The sequence below is a fragment of the Palaemon carinicauda genome, chromosome 7 (assembly GCF_036898095.1).
Source record: "Palaemon carinicauda isolate YSFRI2023 chromosome 7, ASM3689809v2, whole genome shotgun sequence".
Taxonomy (NCBI): domain Eukaryota; kingdom Metazoa; phylum Arthropoda; class Malacostraca; order Decapoda; family Palaemonidae; genus Palaemon; species Palaemon carinicauda.
This window is the reverse complement of record NC_090731.1, coordinates 114665904-114688616: the sequence shown is the minus strand read 5'-3', so window position 1 is coordinate 114688616 and position 22713 is coordinate 114665904. Positions and strand designations below refer to the sequence as shown.

Genomic DNA, 22713 nt, shown 5'->3' with positions numbered 1-22713 from the left:
GGTCTTCAGATATCGCGGTATTTTCGAAATTTCCGGAAAATCCGCGATATGTATATATATACAGTATATGGGTTATGAAAAAACCCGCGAAGTGGTGAACCGCGAAGTAGCGAGGGTTCACTGTACGTACGTTTGTTCCTTTCAGAATACAAACTCGGCTTTAAAACGGTATATGATAAGACCAATATACCCGTTTGTTGGCTAGATTGTTCATAGGAATTTACAATCCTCGAGACTTTTCCTAGAGCAGACCATGACTCTTCCCTGTAGGGGGCAGGAAACACTAACATAGTTCATGATTAGTTGAAATGGTGTATAACGGTAACACCATGTGTCACTAGGTCTAAATGACCAGGGAAAATTTATCTCGCGGTTTAGGCACTAATGGAAAATCCACAGATACATTAATGCTCTGGTAAACCTCCATCAGGACGACATGGCTTGAGCCCAAAAAACGGATTTTGAGCAAAGCGAAAAATCTATTTTTGGTTGAGGTAGCCATGTCATCCTGATGGACCCACCCTCCTTTTATAAAAAGCTGAAAGAATCCCTCTCGAAAGTACTGTATCTGTAGCACCTTGCTAACGCTACAAGGAATGACAAGATGGCGCCAGGTCGGGACGTCATACAGGTACTCAAACAGTATGAGTCGAGCGTGCCTTAATAACGGCTCTCCTTCAGTTCTTGCCACTTTCCCCTCTCGAAGCGAAAACGCTATTCGGGGTGAAGATAGCTATGTGGCGTGTCAAGAATACGTCCTCTGATATTATGTGATATCCCTAAAGGCGAAAGCCAGGGATATTCGCGCCAGGAGTTAGAATTCTGGATACCTTAAGGTAAAATTCTCTGGGATATATCACTGTAGTCAAATATAACCTAGGAAGCTACTTTAAAGGAACTTCCATCAGGACGACATGGCTACCTCACCCAAAAATAGATTTTTCGCTTCGCTCAAAATCCGTTTATGAGACAAAAATTCTTGTAGCGTAGGGTAATATATCAAATCTATTCCTAAGGTGAAAGAAAATCTAATGAATTCTGGGCAGTTATTGAATTTTTTTTTATTTTTAAAAGTCTTTTTGTTTGATATTTGATACTGTACCTTTAAAGAAAACTGGCCCCCAACAAACATTTTAAACTGTAAAATTGCTTTGCTCCTCAAGGTCACTTAGATGTTGAAAATGTGTTACAGTAGTTGTATTTATTATATTTGTAGATTTTGTTTTTTATGTTACTAATTTGTAGACTCATTGTAGAGCAAGGTGCCATCAATGAGGAGCATAAGGTTGTAAAGGAAACTGAGACTGGCACCGAAGACCAGTTACCAGAGGTGTTCCAAGAGGAAAGTCAAGAAAATAATAGTGAGGAAGATAGAAGGAAAGGAGATTCAACCATACATACTAGTGATGAAAATGGAGGTCTGTATTATGCTTCTGTTTGTTTCCCTATGATTTTAGATTATTTCTATGAATTCTACCCTTGAAAAGCAAAATGCTATTAATTTAGTAGTACCAATCTCATAACCTCAAAATAGAAATAAAATGTTCTACTAATGGCTACTTTTACTTTGATGGCTGCTTTTCCGGTCCCATACAGCAGGGGAACCCCACTCTCTACAGGACCTCCACTGTCGTTTTACCTTGTTCGTTTAGAGTATTTAATGTTTCATATCGCGTATTGTTCATTTACTGTTAAATCGTCACTGTCAAAAGACTCATGAAATAAGAAAGTCTTCAGTTTCCTCTTGAAAGCCTTATTGTCTTCAATCATTTGAATGTTTCGTGGGAGCTTATTATATAGTCTCAGGGCCACATATTTAAAGGCTCTGGAGCCTACAGTAAACATATATCTAGGTTCCAATAGTTTGAAGCCATCTGTAACTATTCTCGTGTCGACACGATTTGTTGGCTGCGCAATATGTAGCAATTCTCTAAAGTATTTTGAACACCCGGTTCTAATAACTTGGTGGGTTATTGTACATATTTTAAATTAAATTCTCACTTTAATCGGCAGCCAGTGTAAATCGATTAGTACAGGGGTGATCCATTCTCTAGGTGGGACACCTTTTATCAGTCTTGCTCCTCTGTTTATTATGTTTTGTAATTTCTTAAGTTGCACTTTTGTTAAATTGTAGCAGATAGTTGCAGTAGTCAATCCTGGTAATAACACAGTTTATCACAAGTTTCTTTACAGAATTTTCGTCCAGGTACTTTTTTATAATATAAACGCAATATTTCTTAGATGATAACTAGCAGTTTTTATTACATTATTTATTTGGGCATTTTGAGACAGGTTACATTTAAGAAATACACCTAGATCTCGAACTTTACTAGATATCGGCACTGAGCCATTATTTATGTTCATTTGAATATCACCTAAGTTTCTCACGCTGTTTCTCTTACCCACCACCATGAATTCAGTTTTGTTCTCATTTAATTTTAGTTGTTTAAATGTCATCCATTCTCTAACACTATCAAGGATTTGGTTTAGAGTTTGTGTTGTCATGTATATCATTTATGGAGAAGTAAAATTGTGTCATCTGCAAATAGTTTAAACTTCACGCCATGCCTTTGTAGCATTTTTGATAGACCAATAGTATAGATGCAGAATAAGATTGGGCCAAGTACACTCCCCTGGGGTACCCCTCTGTTTAAGGGTTCATATTATAAATAAGAGTTTCCAATTTGTACACAGTAATTTCTACCAACTAAGTAGTCTTTTAGGTATTCGAAGGTGTGATCTTCAACGCCGAAGGACCGTAGATCATTTAGTAGCAGTTCATGCACCACTGTATCAAAAGCAGCACTGAGATCAAGCAGTATTATGATACCACTTTTATCTCCATCCATCATTTCTAGCATATCATTTACAACAGAGAAGATAGCTGTCTCTGTAGAGTATAGTTTTCTGTAAGCAGATTGGTTGTCAGACAAAGCTTCTATTACTTCTAAGTGACTGACTAGTTGTTCAAGAATTACATATTCAAACACTTTTGAGATAAAGGATAGATTTGAAATAGGTCTATATGAGCTTAATTCCTGGTAGTCCAGTGCATTTTTCAGAAATGGTGTGACTATAGCCATTTTCTCAGATTTAGGAAACTTGCATTCATCAATGCTTGCATTTGCTATTCTCATTATTATTTCAGCTAGACTAGATAAGTCTCTCTCTCCAATTACTATGATCGATGGCGCTGTTTGTTTTCTTTGCGCTCTTGATAATTCTGGTAATGTCATCTTGTGTTATGTTGTTAAATCGTATTAATTTTGTCTGTGTGCCTGGTGTATCATTAATCTGATGTTGAGTATTTACAAATGACTTGGTTATATTTTCAATTTTGTTTTTAAAGAATACTAGAAAATTATTTGCTAGTTCCTGGTCACTGTATCCATCAGGTAGCTTCTTTTCTTTTACATTTCCCATTATACCATTCAGGAGACGATGACCTATTGATGTCTGTTGCTGCTTCGAGGATCTTTCTCTTATAGTATCAACTTTTTTCCTTCTTAGTAGGTAGTTATATTGACACGCAGCAATTTTGTATTCTACCTAAGTATTTTGTTTTTAACCTATTCCACTTAATTTCTTTGTCTTTTTTCCCTCTTTTTTACCAAAGTCTCTCCATCAAAGCAAGGAGATTGGTCTTTTATGGTTATAGTCTTTTCCATCGGTGGGCACATGGTATCATATTCACTTTTACTCACTTTATTGTAAGTGGTCATGAGACAATTATCACACTTAGCTCCTAACAGACGTTGGTCATCATGATCACAGGGAATATTGATAGCATCATTTCTTTTCTTTGTAACTTCTTCAATAAATACGGTAGGAGAAAAATTTGATATGTCTAAAGTTTATTTTCTTTACTAATGAATGTTTCTGTAGAGGTAGACTAAACGTAATAAGTTTGTGTACTGGAGAGATAGTCCATTTCTCTTCGACTTTTATAACAGATACAATGTTGTTTATGTCATGACTTAGAACTAAGCCTGGCGTATGCCCAGTTAAAGTTGTTGTTCAGTCGACATTATTCACTAGTCAATAGGATTCTAGTAACTCACTAAATGCCAAAGCGTCAGGATTTGATGCGTTATTCATCCAAAAATTGAAGTCTCCATAGATAACTAATTCGTTTTTCTCCATGATGATCATCTCAATGAGACATCGAATTCTTCAAAAAAGATACTAGTGTTTGTTCTAGGAGGTTTGTAGATTGTTACAAAGGATATTCTTCTATTTTTTGCCGTAAATTTTATTTCTATTCAAAGCTTGTTACACTAATTCTTTTCAACGTTTTGAGATTTGAGTAACTTTTATGAATAAAGAGGCCGACACCCCCACCAGACCTACCTTATTTAGGTAATAATAATAATAACTGCCATGTAACTACCTTTGAGGGATTGGTATACTACCACCCACCTATCATGTCCCAATTAGGCAGTGGACGAAAAAGAGTGACATTGAGATTAACAAAGTCGTGCTTTCTGTTCAAATATATTTCTGATTGTTAGTTTGTTCCTACGCTAATACAAAGCCTCATCATTGATATGGGTTACACTCTATTGCTGTTTTTCTATGGCCAAAATATAGGAAATCCCATGTGTCTGGCAGCATTGAAAGGTTGCCTTATGTTCCCACTTGTGCCGGGTAGGTCCATAGGAGCCTGTGGCTAAATCCCCACTTAACTCTTGGTTCCTCTGTTGGAATGCTGGCCGTGTTGTGCTTTGTGCTTTCTCTTTTCAGGGCTTATAATCATGTGCCTCTCAAATATGTATGAGAACCTTACCTGGCCTTGAAGGTCGTCCTTTTGGTTATGTGGGGGTACATCCTCATCCTTTATGTCCTGCATGTTGAGATGAGGTGTTCCATTTCTTCCCCTTGTGAGATTTGTAGGGAATGGTCCCCTTTCCAATTGGATAAATTCAGTAGCTTTCGTAAAAAGAAATGTAAAATAATTGTTCCCCCCTACTTCCTCCTCCTTAGAGGGCAAGAAGCAGAAGCCTTCTCTTGACGAGCCCTGAATTTTCCCTGTCTGACCCTTCTTTATCGGAATTTCCAGTGATGCTGATAAGAAAGGATGGCAGCCATTTGATAAAACAAGAATTCATAGATGAGTTACAGTTAGCCCTTGATATTTGAGGAAACGATCTTGGTTAACTCGGTCGTTCGCACTACAGAGAACCTCATAACCTAATAACCCTTTTACCCCCAAAGGACGTACTGGTACGTTTCACAAAAGCCATCCCTTTACCCCCATGGACGTACCGGTACGTCCTTGCAAAAAAATGCTATAAAAATATTTTTTTTTCATATTTTTGATAATTTTTTGAGAAAATTCAGGCATTTTCCAAGAGAATGAGACCAACCTGATCTCTCTATGACAAAAATTAAGGCTTTTAGTGCAATTTAAAAAAAATATTCTGCAAAATGTGCTGGGAAAAAAATAACTCACTGGGGGTTAAGGGTTGGAAATTTCCAAATAGCCTGGGGGTAAAAGGGTTAAATAAAAAACCACCTATTCACAGTTTTGTGATAAGTATTCTCGAGGGCGGACGTTATCAAACCAACCTCACAAGGCAAAACAGCCCACCTTATAGCTGACATGTGTAAACTATTCATTGATAAACCCTTTGTATAGTAATTCTAATAAAAAAATAAAAATTAATAAAAGTTCATGCATACATTAAATCTTATTTGATATGTAATATCTCTCTCTCTCTCTCTCTCTCTCTCTCTCTCTCTCTCTCTCTCTCTCTCTCTCTCTCTCTCTCTCTCAAGAATATAAAAATTTGAAATTAAATTGGATTATTTTTTTATTTATCATATGCTTGACTAATTTTTATTAGTAGAATTGTTATTTCAGTGAAGAAAAGTACAGTACTGTAAGGATATAAAATGGATTTTGACATAGGAAAAATCTATTTTTGGGTGAGATAGCCATGTCGTCCTGATGGAAGTTCCCTTCGGCAGCTTCCTACTGTATAATACTTCTGCGCGTGACATTACAAGAGAATTACCGTCAGGAATCACGGGGTTCTAACCCACCGAACGGCTATCCTGAGATATCGTGTATAATCAGGGACATATCCATAGATAACCATAGATATCTGCACCCCAAACAGACTTAACCTTTTCTAGGAATCTAAGGAGAAGGATAGGTGAGTAGCTGTTACATATCCCCTCCCTTCATAGTACTGTTTGTCTCTGATAAACTCATTCCACAAAGCAGCGTAACTACTGTGAGAAGAGGCATCCGACGAGGCATCGGGGAGGGACAACGTAACGGCTGGGCCATCAGGACGACATGGCTATCTCACCCAAAAATAGATTTTTCCTACGTCAAAATGCGTTTTTTGGGCTCGAGCCATGTCGCCCTGATGGAAGTGTACCAGAGAATTACCTATGCCTAGGTAGGAAGCCTCAAAGAGAGAGGTCCCAATACCGAAGTGCACTTACAGGATTACTCCGTCAAGGCATAGGTATCACTCTCAACTATATATCCTAGAACAGTTCGGAGGCAGTATTGACAAGCATGATGGTCCAACAAGGAGGCAATAAGGACTAAAGGACCACCCTCCGCAATTGGAAATTCACCTGAGTCTAGTGTCGGGAACCTTAAGGAACCCGAAACTAAATGAGGCATCATAAGTGAGGCGTATGGAACCAAAACCCACCAGGAGACTAAATCAAATTATGTTCAGGAGGGATAATAATGAGAAGGCACTCTAAAGTTAATGCCACTACAGCAATTATAATTATAATAGTAGGGCATAAAATTAAAAGGCATGTAACAATTCACAACCTTTTACTCACAAGAATCAGTGCCAAGGTTAACTAGCAACCATCATTAACCACATATGGGAAATTTTTTACAAAGTAAATACATTGCGTCCATACCCAGACATAAGGGAACATTAGTGGACAAATCCATGACATAAGGAACCATAGGGAACTTATGACCAGATAAACCTGATCACACCTGTACAAAAAGGGGTAATCACCAGAACCAAATGAGATATAGCTTAACTACCATTTAGACAGTTAGGCTGTAGCACTGAAGGAACACACATGGCATTGGAGAGACACGTAAGCCTGAAAGGGAAATGATGAAATGCATTTTCCCCTTTTTCCTTAAGCAAAAACCAACTGCTTACTCATTGCTAATAACAAGCTGAAATAGTGGCCTAGGACGCATTGTGGGCTACGTCATTGCAGCGGGTTTGATAACACTTCCCACAGCCACCACAAAATGGCGTATCTCCTCCAATTGCTTCAGATAATTCCTGAAGAAAACCCAAGGGGACTTTCAACCAGTATATGCCTGCAGTCCCTCAACTGACATATACTGGAAAAAGTTCAAGGAGGAAGCCACGTCCCTAGTGTCGAGACCTGTTGTCATACCAGCCAGGTCCACTCTTCGTATAAAGTAAGTAATTTTAATTCTTAACTGTTTCAGAGACAAATCAGACCCCACTGTATCTTTTGGAAACAAATGACCACCCTTAAACTTCACTGTTCTTAGTAAATACACTTTTGAACAGTGCACTGGACACAGGGAAGGATCACCTGGTAGGGGAACTATTTTCCATAGACCCCAATGTTTAAAGGGAAGTTCATTCTTAACCAGAAAAGTGGGATCATGGTATAAATTAACCTTACCATTATTCACAAATTCAATGTGGTCATCGTCTCTAGAAAGCGTCACGTCACTAACCCGAGCACCGAAAGCCATCGCAATTAAAAAGGTGACTTTCTGATTGAGATCATGAATAGAAGACGTTTGATTTTCTATGTCCGAAGCGAATTGCCAAACTTTGTCCAAAGACCAAGAGATAGGCTTCGGTGGAGCCGACAGCTGCAGCCTTGCACAAACCTTCGGAATTTTGTTGAAGAGATCCGAGTTAAAGTCGACAAAAAAGGCATATAGTATAGGTCTAGTGAGGGCTGAATTGTACGACGAAATCGTGGAGGAAGCTAGACCTTAAACGTGCAAAGCAAGCAGGAAACCTAAACAAAATCCAAAGTAATCGACCTTGGATTTCGCCTTTGACCAATTTGACCCATTTCGTCCGTGACGTTTCATACTGAGACGACTCATAGTTTCCGCAAATACCCACTTATGTTGAATTTTGAACTTCTTTCCCAGGGCTAGGGCATAAAAATCCTGAAATGAGGGTTGTTCGATCTCCATGACAAAGCGTAAATAATCTCCTGCTGTTCCTCCTGGGAAAGAATCGGGTTGGTCACGGCACCAACTTGGGGTCAAATTCGTGACGATGGGAAACCAGTTGCTCTTAGGCTTTAGAGAAGCCACCAGAGCTGCCGTCCCGTGAAAGATCGAAGCCTGTCCAAAACCTTCATGAGGTTAAACAGTGGAAATAGGTGAATCATCGTCCGATTCCTATCCAGGGACATTGCGTCCATACCCACTACTGCTTGATCCACTTTTGGTGCTACCTAGGAGGGAAGTATCTTGTTGAGACTCGTCGCAAACAGATCCACTTGAAGGTCAGGGACTTGATCTCTCTGAAGGTGGGATGTTGACAAGGGCCAACCTTTCTTCTGAGCCAAGGTAAAGACGGCTATCATTACGTGGTTTATTGGAGGAGACCTCGACCCTTGTCTGTTGATGCAATGGACTATCACCCTGTTGCCGAGGTCTAGACGGATATGAATGTTCTCCTTCAAATATGATTTCTTGAGGGACAAGAAGACTGCCATGGACTCCAGAATATTGATGTGGAATTGTTGAAATTTCTGAGACCAACAGCCTTGCACTTTCTTTGGTGGGTTATGACCCCCCCCCCCCCTCAACCATCCAACAAGGCGTCCGCACAAAGTGTCACTACTGGAGGAGGAAAGCGCAACGGCACCGTCTGTGAAAGACTTTTGGCAGTGGACCATGGTCTGTTGCTTGTGCAGTAAAACCGGACTCAGCTTCTGATGGTCGTGAAGAGCTTTGGAGGCTCTACTTTCCCAAACTCTGCTTGCATCTTTGAGTCGAACATTGAGGACGGTTCGTTACCGAGGTGAATTGTTAAGTTCTTATAACCAGTCTTCACTTCTTGAAGTTGACCTGAAATCCAAGGGACTGGAGGAACCGTACAACTCGAGTGGCTGCTTCCGAGTACTCCGTGCCGAGGGAACTCACACTAGCCAGTCGACCAGGTACACCTCTACTTGAAGGCCTTTCTCCCGAAGTTGTTGAACGACTGCGTCGGTAAACGTGAAAATCCCCAGAGCATTGTTGAGCCCGAATGGCATAGCTCTGAATACATAGCTCTTTCTCTCCAGGCTGAAACCAAGGTAGGGGGAGAAGTGACGACCTATCGGAAGATACAAAGACATCGGTAAGATCTATAGAGACAGTGAAAGCCTCCAGGGGTGGTAAGGTCCGTATCTGCGAACTAGTCAACATCCGGAACCTGTCGCACTGAACGAACAGGTTTAGACCGGACAAGACAAGAATAATTTGAGGTATGCTCAAAACCCTCTCTGGCACGCAAAATAGACGACCTTGAAATCTCATAGATCTCGCACAGAAGATAACTTTTCTCTTCAGAAGGTCTTATACATACTGTTCCAGATAAGGTATTGTGTTTTGGAAGAAACTCCTGAGCTGTGGTGGCCTTTGTTACCAATTCCAACTAAAGCCTATGGAAATGATTCTGTGTCCAAGGACTGAAGGACCCACAATCCTTGCACAAGGCCAGCCATCCCCCTACTGGGAGACCTTCATTATTTGTGTTGAGGACGTGAACCTCCTCCTCCACTGCCGTTTTAAAGTCCACGACCCCTAGACTTGGCTCCACTGTCAAGACGGCCTTGGAAGATGACCCTTACTCATACACAGGGTGGAAGGGCGGAGACTATGACACCACTTGTTAGGGCACAGAGTAGACAGTTTGAGGGATAGCGGCATAGCAAAGAGCAAACGACTTCCGATGATAAGTCAGTTTGCAAGACTTTTTGGGTTGTAGGCCTCTCCCAGGGGTGAACTTCCTCTTCAATCAGATTCCCCTCTTCTGGAAAAGGCTCTAAGCTCTGCGACAGCCTTATCCGTAACTTCCTTCACTGCCCTTTAAGGAAACAGGTCTTTTCCCCCGATGCTAAAGGTGATGAAACGTCTCAGCTCGTGACGGATGGTAGCTGTAGCAAGTACATGCTCTCTACAGGCTCGAAGGGCCTGAAAAGAGGCATAAAGGTCCTTCATAAAAGGTGGCGAGATGAGTTTTCGCCAACAAGGAAAGACTGAAGCGTCTGCAAAATTCCTGATCATCATCTCCAAGAAGCACTACAGAGACATCGACACTGACAACCTTTGTCTGGCCTACGACTCAGCCTTAAGAAGGTGTTCCAGAATTCTGGGCAGCTTCTCATGAAGTTGGCGGCCAGCCGCATCCTTATCCAGTTTACTCTCAGCAAAAATAAACTGGACATTGGTCCAGTGGACATAATCATGTGATAAGACAGGTGAGACTGGTGTTTACTCTTCCAAATCTGGGAGAGGCTTACCCTCATGGATGGCTTTCTCCACAGCCGCGTAGCTCTTCGAGGCTAAGGGAAAGATCATATTGCCCGGAGCCACGAAGGAGGCCAACCTCTCACCGAAGGCGACAAGCTGTATATTGATACACCCTTGCCGTCATGATTGCCGCATGCAATAAGGTAGCTAGGCGGGCAAGACCTTATACTTAGTCGACTCCTCTTGTTCCTTCAAGGCCTGGATCTCTTCCCATGAGGCCTTGAACATCAGCATCTGGTATTACTAATTCCCCTCCCTGAAGGCTTTCATGTTAGCCATAAATACCAGATCCATTGTAGTACCCGAGGTACTCGGGAACTGAGGGTCTCTATGAGCCCAGCAGAAGATGTTAGGAGGAAAAAAGGGCAGGAACAGCCCCCATCACGGGAGAAGTAATCATCCCCGTAGACTCGGAGGCCGTTGCTGTAGCATGGTCTAAAGTGGTAGACCCATGAATTCTAGACTTACCTCATCCTCTTACCCAGATGTGAAGGAACCACGGGAAGAACACACGGTCGTCACCGGAGGTATCCTTCGAGACCCATCCTGAGTCAAATAGATCCTCACAAACACTGCAATCCTGATGGTCCCATTATGATACTGGACCTTTCATCCTCCGACACTTCGCATGTGTGTGGCATGTATCAGGACCACAAGGATGCCTCACAGTCCTGACACAAATCCGTACTCAACAGTGCATCTCCGTCACAGGCACCGCCTGTAAGGAGAAAAGGGTTTAAATGAGTACTACGTCCTATAACAGTCACCAAAAGCTGAAAGAAATGGGTCATTAAAATTCCATGTTAACAATTGAGGGAATAGTAATCCCCAAATTGTGTGTAAATGCAATTGGTGAGAAAAGAGGAGATAAAGTACGAAATGTCCATTCCCCTATTGAAGAATGTGAAATTGGAAAAAATAGCCTCTTTAAAGTCGGTTGCTAAAGGCCCAAAGAAGGTGGGGGAGGGAAGTGCTCATGGAAAGAACCATCGCTCCTATATCTCCGCAGAGAAATGGCCAATTAGAAGGCAACGGTACGGGTAAACTTAATAGTTTAAGCAATTGACGCATCGATTAATGAGCAAGAATCTATAGTAACCTAAGGGCTATAACAAGAAGGTGATAATCTCAATTAGGGAAGACCTGGGAATGGGAACTAGCTTAAAGTTGTCACCCCTCTATCCAATCCACACCCTCAGAGGGAAATGGACAAATTAGTAAAAAACCAATAACCATATGTAGTGGTTATTTTCATGCAGGGACCTAGAAAAACTTTCGTAAAAGGAGTTCCAGGTCCAACATACATAAAGAAGCTTCAAAAGTTGAAGGAGTAAGGAGTAATCTATAGTTGAATTCCCCTACAGTCAGCAGAGAACCCATCTTAGTTTAGGTAAGACGGTCTTAGATAAAAAGGACAGAAAGGCATGTGCCCTATGGGTACCTGCGTTGCCAGAAGTACCGGTAATGCCAGGAGGGAACGACATTGCTGCCTACGTCCTATGTGCTTTAGCACTGGTACAGATATCCACTCCCGCAGACTAGTGCTAACCCTGCCGTCAGGGGCAATACTGCCCAAGGGCAGCGGAGATAACAATCAAGGGTTTCCGCAGACAACACATTGCCAAAGGTAAAGGCAGTGTCGCCAGTGGCGGCACTGCCATAAGCAGCGATGTATCGCTGGTCGGGTACTATAGAATAGTAGAAAGTGTCGAAAGTTGGCGACAAAGCCGTTAGGTACTGGCACTGCCAAAGGCATGTACCCCCAGATGTACCAGCGTTGCCGGAAGTACCGGCAGCGTTAGGGGGTAACAGCATTGTCTTCAGTGTCCTATGTGGTTTAAGGCGCTGTCATAGTCAACCACTCCCACAGACTAGTACTAGCCCTACCGCCAGTAACAGCAACACCGTCAGGGGTAAAGGTGCCTAGGGCGGCGGAAACAAACGGCAAGGGTTCCTGCATAAAACACCATGCCATAGCTGAAGGCAGCGCCACCAGTAGCGGCACTGCCGCAAGCAGCAACGCATTGCCAATACAGGTACCATAGGATAGTGTGCCAAAGGTGGCAGCAAAGCCATTAGGTACCAGTACTGCCGTCAGGAACCAACCCCCACGATCAAGTAAAATGATAAAATTCATGCAATGTCCGTCCCAAAAAGGATAGGATATAAAGAGAGGTGATGGCATGGGGTAGCTATACCCATGCATCAAAAGAGCATCCCTTAACAATCTCCAGAACAGAGGCGACAGCAAGGAAGTCAAACTCAGAAAGAAATCTAGATTCAATCCGAGGGTTATCCCAACAAGGAAGAGCCTCTAGACAGAGACACTCTATGCCGCCGCACCCTGAATCCCAGGAAAGGTTAGAAAGACACTAAAATAATGCCACACCGTCAGAAACGGCAGCTACAGTCTGATTGAGAAATCTCAGAAGCTAGGAGGTAACAGCAGTACACGTAAGTCGGCGCACCAACAAGCTGAGATCACCCTTCGCAAAATGGACCAATAATGGACTGCGCAGTCCTAGCACGGGAGATGCAGAAGGGCGGACCAAAGGATCTCCGACGAGGGCTAGGCTAAGCCTGATAGGTCGATGCCGCAAGTCAAACGAGAAATCCCAGAGGCCAGGAGGGAACGGCAGTACAGGTAAGTCGGCGCACTGACAAGGGGAAAACACCCTTTGCAAAGGGGAGCTCCAAAGGACTGCACAGTCCTAGCATGGGAAATCATGAACGAATGTAGCATGGTGGACCAATGGATTCGCCAATGAGGGCTAGGCTAAGTCTACTAGGTCGATGCTGCATATCTATCGAGAAATCCCAGAGGCTAGGAGGGAACGGCAGTACAGATAAGTCGGCACACCGACAAGGGGAGATCACCCTTTGCAAAGGGGAGCTCCAATAGACTGCACAGTCCTGTCATGGGAGATCATGAACGAATGCAGCATGGCGGACCAACGGATTCGCCAACGGTGGCTAGGCTAAGCCTAACAGGTAAAAAAACCGGGGGATCGAAGGCAGGCAGGCAAAGAGGTTCAGTAAACTAGTATAACCAAGGAAAAAACCCTCCAAAGGTAAAATGGCCGCTGCCAACGAGACCAGTAAGAAAGACCTGATCGCCATCGGCGAACCCGTCTCCGACAAAACTACCACTCTCTAAGCTAGGCTAGTCGGGACCGACACGCATAAAACTAAACCTTAAACTACGTTAATGCATAGTAAAAGTATACATAAAACAGAGCCCAAAGCATCGTAATGCTAAAAAAAAAATAGCTAACGCGATACTAGTGAAATAATAGTAAGTGGACACAAAATAAAAAGGGCGGTCATGAACTCGACATGGCGCCCAATGGCCAGCTGGACTCAGAGCGCCTGGCTCCCTCATCGCCATAAAAAAGTTAATTAACCACTCCCCAAGAGGATCTAAATCAGCTACAGCTAATTCAAACTGTAAAAGAAGAGGGTACTCAACTTTGACGATGAAAGGAAAACCATCATGCTAGGAAAAACTCCAAAAAGCTGAGAAAAGATGCACTTGACAAAATACGAACGCGTAGGTAAGCTGCGAACAAAGGAATGAGTTTATCAAAGACGAACAGTACTATGAAGGGAGAGGATATGTAACAGCTCCTCACCTATCCTCCTCCTCAGATTCCTAGACTGGGTTAAGTCTGTTTGGGGTGCAGATATCTGGTTATCTACGGATACATCCCTGATTATACACGATATCTTAGGATAGTCGTTCCGGGGGTTAGAACCCTGTGATACCTGAGAGTAATAATTCTCTTGTAATATCACTCGCAGGTTTATTATACAGTAGGAAGCTGCCGAAGGGAAAATCCATCAAGACGACATGGCTCGAGCCCAAAAAAATTTATATAGAATTTACGATAATCGGTAACTTCTTTATTTGTTAACGAAAAAAATTACACTTTTTTTCAAATCTTTAAATTTAAAGAAAAAAATACCATCTTGTGATATGAAATTTGTTCAATTATTATTACTTCAAGTTTTGATATGTTACTGTGATACACCAGATTAAACTAAATTAATTTTTCCCCACTGCTTCCCTTAGGTCATACAGTAATTTGCTCATAGTCGTCAATTTTTTTTTTTTTCCATACTGACCGCAAATAAATTATTAACAAATGGCAGGGGACTAGAAATTATGGTGAGGCATATTTCATTTTTTCCATTTTATGCTATATTTAAAAAGGTTTCTATAAAATTATTATTGTTTTCCATTAAGAGATAAGAGTGAAGAATAACATTTCTTTATGAAGCAAGCAAATATTACTTGCTGTATCTATTTTAAGGCCAGTAGTCTTTCGTTATACAGTAATCCCTTGCCATTTCGCGGCTCAAGTTTCGCGTCGGTGCATTGCAGATTTTCAAAAATATTCATAAAAAATCAGAAAAAATGGTACAAAAGTTATGCGGGCGCCAGCAGAAGGCAGGGAGAGTATATTAGAACATCAGGTATCAACACAGAGATGGCGCGCACCTCAAAATCCACCTCTCTGATTCGTTGGTCATCTCGGCCCCAGAATCTCACAAGCAGATTGGCCGAGCCGCCGAGACGTGTTACCCAGCATCTCTCCCTGCCGTGCACCCTGCGAAGGGAGACCGCATTCTTTGTTCTCTCTCGCTCGTGTTGCTTAGTCTTGCCGCACGGAACTTTTAGCTGTTTTCTTGTGCTTTTTTTAGTTCAAAATAGTGCTTGTGACGCCCTTGAAAATGGCTCCTAAACGTCCTCTACCTTCTACATTCTCTAGTGAACCCAAAAAGAAGAGAAAAATGAATCGATGGTTAGCTACATAAAAAAAAAATGAAGCGTATTGTGACTCCTCGTAATAAGACGATTGTGCAAATGGAGAATGCATTATCAATGCGAATATCGTACCGTCCGGAAAAGGAGGTTAGTCTTGATACCAATATGATTCGAACCAAAGCCAAAACCCTGTATGATACCCTCGTGCCTGAAGGAAAATCGAACGAAGACGATGAAGGTGATGATGACAACGAAGATGATCGTGCCCCCACGAGAAAAACGTGGTTTGGTTGCCAGCAAGGGCTGGTTCAAGAAACTCAAGAGGAGGTTTGGCCTTCGCAGCATTCTTTTGTATGGGGAGGCCGTCTCGGCAGACCAAGAGCCAGCTCTTGGTTACGTCGAGGACGAGTTCCCGAAATTAATTAAGGAAGGTGGCTATCTCTGGGAGCAGGTGTTCAATATGGATGAGACTGGCCTCTTCTGGAAGAGGATGCCGTCCTGGACATTCCTTTACATGGACGAAGTGAAGAAGCTAGGGTTCAAGGCCCACAAAGATCGCATTACGCTCCTCATGTGAGGGAATGCCGCAGGCCTCATGCTCAAGCCCGGCTTAATTTACAAGTCCTTGAATTCTCGGGCTTTGAAAAACAAAAACAAAGCCTTGCTGCCCATCTACTGGATGAGTAATAAAAAGGCATGGATAACCAAAGCCCTCACACTCAACTGGTTCGTGAACTACTTCATCCCGCAGGTGAAGCTATACCTCGCGGAGAAGGGGCTGCCCTTTAAGGTCCTCCTCTTGATGGACTGTGCAGGAGTACATGCAACGGATCTCCATTACGACGGAGTCCAAGTGGAGTACCTGCCCCCCAACACCACTTCCCTCATACAACCAATGGATCAAGGGGTCATTAGGACCTTCAAGGCCCTCTACACGAGGTCCACGATGGAGGGCCTCATCTCCTCCATCAACGAAGGCGATGAGGACTTCAGCCTCAAGAGATATTGGCGAGAATACAACATTGCGAAATACCTGGCTAACATTCAGAAAGCTCTTAATGAGATGAAAGAGCAAACATTGAATGCAAGTTGGAGAAAATTGTGTCCAGACATTGTTCATGACTATGAAGGATTTACGCCAGATGAAGTTAACCACTCCGCCGTAGATAAGGCTGTGAGGCGGGCATGTTTAGTAGCCAAGGAAGGTTTCTCTGACATAACGACTTAAGACATCAACTCACTGATCGAATGCCAATCAGTGCCCCTAACCGACGAGGACTTAGTCAAAACAACAAAATCAGCGAGTGAGGAAGAAGAAGAGGCAGCCGACGACGAAGCTGAAGAATATGGCCTAACCTTGGACAACCTGCAAGAGCTCTGTAACATGGCATGGGCTGTGCAACAAAGGGCTTAGGAAATTGACAATAATATGGTCAGAGCCATCGAATTTTGTAACCGTATTGACGGTGTAATGGCGTTGTATAAGAGCATTTTTGCTCGGACGAAAAAAATCGTCAACTTCCCATCACGATGTTATTAGTGCGCTGAAAACCTTCTGCAGAAGCATCAGATACTCCTCCTGCTGCCTCTCCGGCTTTCCACCAAGCAACTACGCCGCCTCCTGCAGTTTCTCCAGCTCTATCGGAAGCTGTTGTCGATGATCCACTGTCTCTATCAACTGATAATGAGGTGTCACTTGAGGAGCAGTAAAGCTCTCATTAACCTGTGCAGTAAATCATCTTCATCTTCTTCACCTCCATAATACTGCACAGGTGTTTCATCGTCATTTATCAAGATCATCGTCATTTTTAGAGGTGAGTTACGTATCTTGTCATAAGAATAAAACGGATTTTGAGCGAAGCGAAAAATCTATTTTTGGATGAGGTAGGCATGTCGTCCTGATGGAAGTTCCTTCTTAGTAGCTTCCTATGTTATATTTAACTACAGTGATATATCCCAGAGAATTTTACTAAAGGTATCCAGAATTCTAACTCCTGGCGCGAGTATCCCTTGTATTATCTTATAGGGATATCGCATGAGATCAGCGGACGTATTCTTGACACGCCACATAGCTATCTACACCCCTAATAGCGTTTACGCTTCGAGAGGGGAAAGTGGCAAGAATTGTAGGAGAGCCGTTATTAAGGCAACACTCCTACTCGTACTGTGATTGAGCGCCAGCACGCCACCGTGTGGCGCCATCTAATCATTCTTTGTAGCGTTAATGAGGTGCTACAGATACAGTACATTAGGGAGGGATTCATTTATCCTTTGTCAAAGGAGGGTGGGTCCATCAGAACGACATGGCTACCTCACCCAAAAAGGGATTTTGACGAAGGAAAAATCTATTTCTGGGGAGAGACCTGTGGCGGCCGGTGAAAAGGGTCCTTCTTATACACTTTTCTGATATAAACCTTCCAATTATACCAGAGAAAGATAAAAGCATGGAATGCAGAGGTTACTACCCTCGCGCGAGCACCTTGTGGGTGTCGTGTATGAAGCAGAGGCGCGTGAAAACCACTATTCACAGGCTGTCTTCCATTTAGCTAATTCCTTCGTCAAAGGGATGGGCCGATACAGAGGCACCAGCTACGCTACCAGAACCACGCCACTGACGCCCCGACGCGAGCGGCCATCTAAACAACATCCTTCTGTATTGAACAAGATGGCTTGGAAAGGAAAGGGTGGGATCGTACAAAATAATAGGGAAGGGTTTCACCAGGCGCCACAGGTCTCTCCCCAGAAATAGATTTTTCCTTCGTCAAAATCCCTTTTCTGGGTCGACCTGTGGCGGCCGGTGAAAATGTACCAGAGAATGCCTTTTAAGCCCAAAAATAACTAGTAACCTAATGCGGGGAGAGAAAAAAACACCATGTAAGGAAAACCATATATTATATTAGAGTAAGTAAGCACAAATCATAAACTAGCCAAAGGACATAGTGAGCGTAAGGCTAAATAAACATGATAACAAGGAAGCCTCCGAGTATCAGAGCACAATATGCAACAAAACTGACATGGCTAAGAATAACCCAACACTAAATTACGGTAAACACAATAATAGTTATAACTATACTAACTAAACAGGTAATAAACTTAGGGCTAACGAACCACCAAGGAGAGCGGCGTCGTGGTGCGAGTGGCGGGTAGGAGGGAGGAGAAGAGAGATGGATGAAAGGAAGAACAAGAGATCACTGGGGAGAGATAAGGCTCCCAGCTGCAACTGTTGGGTATTTAAGGGCATGTAAGTTCTTTAGATAGTGGCGTTTGAAGACCATAGTAGATTTCCAACCCGTGTACTTTTTGAGGTCATCAAAATCCATATTTTGGAAGTAATTGATGGAGGTAGCTACTGACCGGATATCATGCGCATGGGGAAATGATTCCGGATTAGCTTGCTTAATGAAGTATAGGATCTGTTGCCTAATGCCTTGAATGGAAATAGTACCTCCTTGTTCTCTGATAAACAAGGGGCCAGACGAGCGGGTGGCAGTTCTAGCTAAAAAGGCCCTGAGAGTAGTGACTGGACATAGAGAAGTATCTTGGAGAAGAGGAATAATCTTCCAAGGGGACCACCTATTTTGGGGGTCCTCATTTTTAGCTAGGAAAGCTCTGTCTGGAGAAAGAAGTACTTCACCTGAAGGGAGGAAATCTATGTTTTCTGAGTTTCGTGAGAGAGCTGCTAGTTCTGAGATTCTAGAACCCGAGGCCAAAGCTGTTAGAAATAAAGTCTTCCTAAGAAGAGTGATATAGGAGCAGGATTCGTTATCCGTGTCTGACGCAAGTTTGAGGACATCATTCAGAGACCAAGAGACCTTCTGTGGGCGAACCGAAGGTCGAAGCCTAGCACCTCCTTTTGGAATAGATGAGAAATAGGAATCCGCCAGGTTAATGTTAAACCCAACAAGGAAGACCTTCTTCAAAGCTGACTTAATGGTGGTTATAGTGCTAGCTGCTAGGCCTTTGTCAAATATGGACCTAAAGAAGGAGATGACTAAATTAGGAGTCATAAAAGTATGGTCTGAATTCTTTAAGAAATCTGCAAGTTTCTTAACTGCCGAATCATGTTGGCGAATCTTAGAGTCCCTTTTGTCTGATTCTATAAAGAGGACATTTTCCGGGTCGATGTTCGCATCTTTACGAGCCGCAAACTTCATGAAATCCACAAAGTTAGGGTTTTGGCTATCCATGAGGAATCTGACACAGTCCGAGTTTGGACCACTTGGGTCAGTTTGGGGAATGGGATCCGGAAGGGACGGAGTTTCAACTCGAGGAGGAGAGGAAACCAACTGCTCTTTGGCCAGTGAGGTGCTACTAAAGCCACTGCCCCTTGGAAGGAGCGTAGTTTGTGTAAGACTTTCATTAGAAGATTCACTGGAGGGAATAAGTAGATCTTCTTCCAATGGTTCCAATCCAGGGTTAATGCGTCCATGGCATAAGCCTGAGGGTCCAGGTTTGGGGTCACATAACAAGGGAGTTTGTGATTCAGTTGGGTCGCGACTAGATCTACCTCGAGGCCTGGAACCAGCCTGAGTATCCACCGGAAGGAATTTACGTCTTGGGACCATTCTGACTCCAGTGGTTTCGTCCTGGATAGTGAGTCCGCTATCACATTCTGGACTCCTGCTAGGTGAGTTGCTGACAGGAACCAGTCTTTGTCTGCTGCCAAGGTGAAAATAGTGACCAGGATCTGATTCAGGTTGGGTGACTTGGATCCTCCTCTGTTGATGCAGTGTACTACTGCTGTGCTGTCTGAGACCACTCTGATGTGGGTCGACCTCGGAGGGAGATTCTCTTCAGGGTCAAGAACACTGCCATGGCTTCGAGAACATTGATATGGAACTGTTTCATGGTGGGTGACCAAGAGCCCTGAAACATTTGATGTTGGGAGTAATCCCCCCAGCCACTCAGAGACGCATCTGTATGAATTGTCATTTGTGGAGAGGGGAACTGTAGAGGAACCGATTTGGAGAGGTTTCTTCGTTCGGACCATGGTTGTAGTCTCATTTTTAAGACAGAGGGGATCTTCGATATTTTGTCTCTCAAAGGTATTGTAGCTCTCTTTCTCCAAACTCGATTGATGTCTTTGAGTTTGGCTTTTAATAGGAGATCGGTTACTGAGGCAAACTGGAGAAGGCCGAGGATTCCTTCTAAAGCTCTTCTGGAAACCTGTTTGTGTCTGAGAAAGTTCCTGACCTTGGAAGCTATCTCCTTTACCTTCTTGGGAGGAAGGGAGAGCCTGTGCTTTGAAAGGTCCCACCGGATGCCTAACCATTCGAAGTGGCTTGATGGTTGTAGGCGAGACTTTTGGAGATTGACTTGGAATCCTAGTTTGGCGAGAAATTGAATTACCTTCGTCGTAGCTCTGTTGCATTCCTGGTTCGACTGAGCCCAAATGAGCCAATCGTCCAGATAGGCGATGATCTGTATCCCTTGGTTTCTGAGTTGTTCGAGCACTGTCTCTCCCAGTTTCGTGAATATTCTGGGAGCAATGCTGAGACCGAAGGGCATGACTTTGAATGCAAAGGCTTTCTTGCTAAGACGGACACCTAGGTAAGGAGAGAAGTTTAGAGCTACTGGCACATGATAATAGGCGTCGGTAAGATCGATAGAGGTGGTGACGGCCCCACGGGGAAGGAAGGTCCGTACCTGAGAGATAGTCAGCATACGGAACTTGTCGCAGAGGATGTAAGAGTTTAGTTTTGACAAGTCCAGAACTACTCTCAACGCCGACGAATCTTTCTTCGGAACTGTAAACAGGCGGCCTTGGAATTTCAGGGATCGAACCCGTTTGATCGCTTTCTTCTTGAGTAACTCTGTGGTGTACTCTTTCAGGATGCGAGTGGGTCTCTGGAAGAAGGTCACTGGTGGAGGTGGAGATCCCTGTGACCATTTCCAACCCAAGCCCTTGGATATTATGCTGTGAGCCCATGGACTGAAGGTCCAATGGTCTCGAAAGTGATAAAGTCTCCCTCCTACCGGGAACACATCATTGCGAGGGAGTGAACCTAGGTCCCTTCCCTCCACGAGCACCCCTTGCTTTAGGTCTGCCTCGCTGGCGGAACTGTCCTCTACCTCTGAAGCTTCCTCTCTGGTGTCCACGAAAGGAACCGGAGGATTCGTAGCTAGGGTTGTATGCAGGAGAGGACATCCAAGTGGGGTTGGGCTGTGCACCTGGGGGAGCAGTGAGGTTGACTACTTGCTGAGGGGGAGCCGGTTGCTGAGAAGTCGAAGCAGAGGAAGACTGTGTCGACGAGTGACCCCGGATCGTCTTGTAAGGAATAAATCTCTGCTTCTTCTTGAAGAACGTTTGTTTCTGGGATTCGATCTTCCTTTTGGTCGAGAGGCCCCACCTTACTTGCAAATTTTGGTTTGCCCTCGCAGCGTCCTGAAGAACTTTATCAACTTCGTTCTGAGGGAATAGGTTCTTACCCCAGCAGGAGGACGCTATCAGCCTGTTCGGTTCATGTCTGATAGAAGCCTCAGATAGAACGAATTTCCTGCAGCTAACCCGAGCCGACCAGAAGTCGTGGAGGTCCACTTGATAGGACAGAAGCAGGTTCTTAGTGAAAACCCTGAACAAAGTTTCCGTGGGGTAAACCGAGGCTAGGGACTCTATGGAGGTGATGGAGTGGAGGGACCTAGCCAGCCTATTACGGGCCTCGAACTCAGTCTTGAGAAGACTCTCTAGTAATCCAGGGAGCTTCTCAGAAAAAAAGAGTAGAGGCGCAGCCTGGGTCTAGCTTCCCCACCGTGAAGGTAGAAGACGCGTCGTCCCAGGTGGCAGAGGTACTCAGAATAAGCAATGAGGTGGGGTCCGTCTCCTTGAGAGCCAGCATGGTAGAGCCTTCCTTGATGGCCTGTATTGTCAACTCTGTGACTTTGTCTATGAGTGGTAAAGAAATAGACGATGCCATCGTAAAAATAGTGAAGGCACCTTTGTGTGGGGTGAGCTTGGAGTTATTACACCCCCACTCTGATAGAGTTCTGGCCCAGATAGCTTGGGCCTGCTCTTTTGGAAATATCACCGTTTCCTTCGGTACCTTGTCCATTCGCACCAATGCATGCTCCTTTAGGCGTGCGAAGCCATTGAAAGGGAATTCTAGCCCCGGGGGGTAGAATTCCAGGTCCTCTAGAGGGCGGGTGCCTATGTCCTCTAGAGTTAGGGAACCATCTAAGTATGGGGCATGCAAGGCAAACCTCCAAGGGTTGTTTTTATCGAAGGGAGGTAGCTTCGATGTGTCTGGGGCTGAAGGAGGAGGAATCTGAGAGCCGGAGCGGATCAGAGTAGCCACCATATCTTTTAGCTCCGTCATAGCCCCAGACTGTTGTTGAATTTGCTCCTTGACTATATCCCTGATCAGGTCGACGGGGAAGGAGGGTACCTGAGAGCCACCCGTTGATGATGCCTTGGACTAGACGG

General features: G+C 43.8%; 1 long non-coding RNA gene across 1 annotated transcript in view; it reads left to right on the top strand.

The window, feature by feature from the left end:
* LOC137643986 (uncharacterized) overlaps positions 1-22713 on the top strand; it is a 67197-nt gene that overhangs the window by 28606 nt on the left and 15878 nt on the right. Inside the window, exon 2 of the long non-coding RNA XR_011045108.1 lies at positions 1257-1418. This is a non-coding gene — a long non-coding RNA (uncharacterized lncRNA). The remainder of the gene's footprint in view (positions 1-1256; positions 1419-22713) is intronic.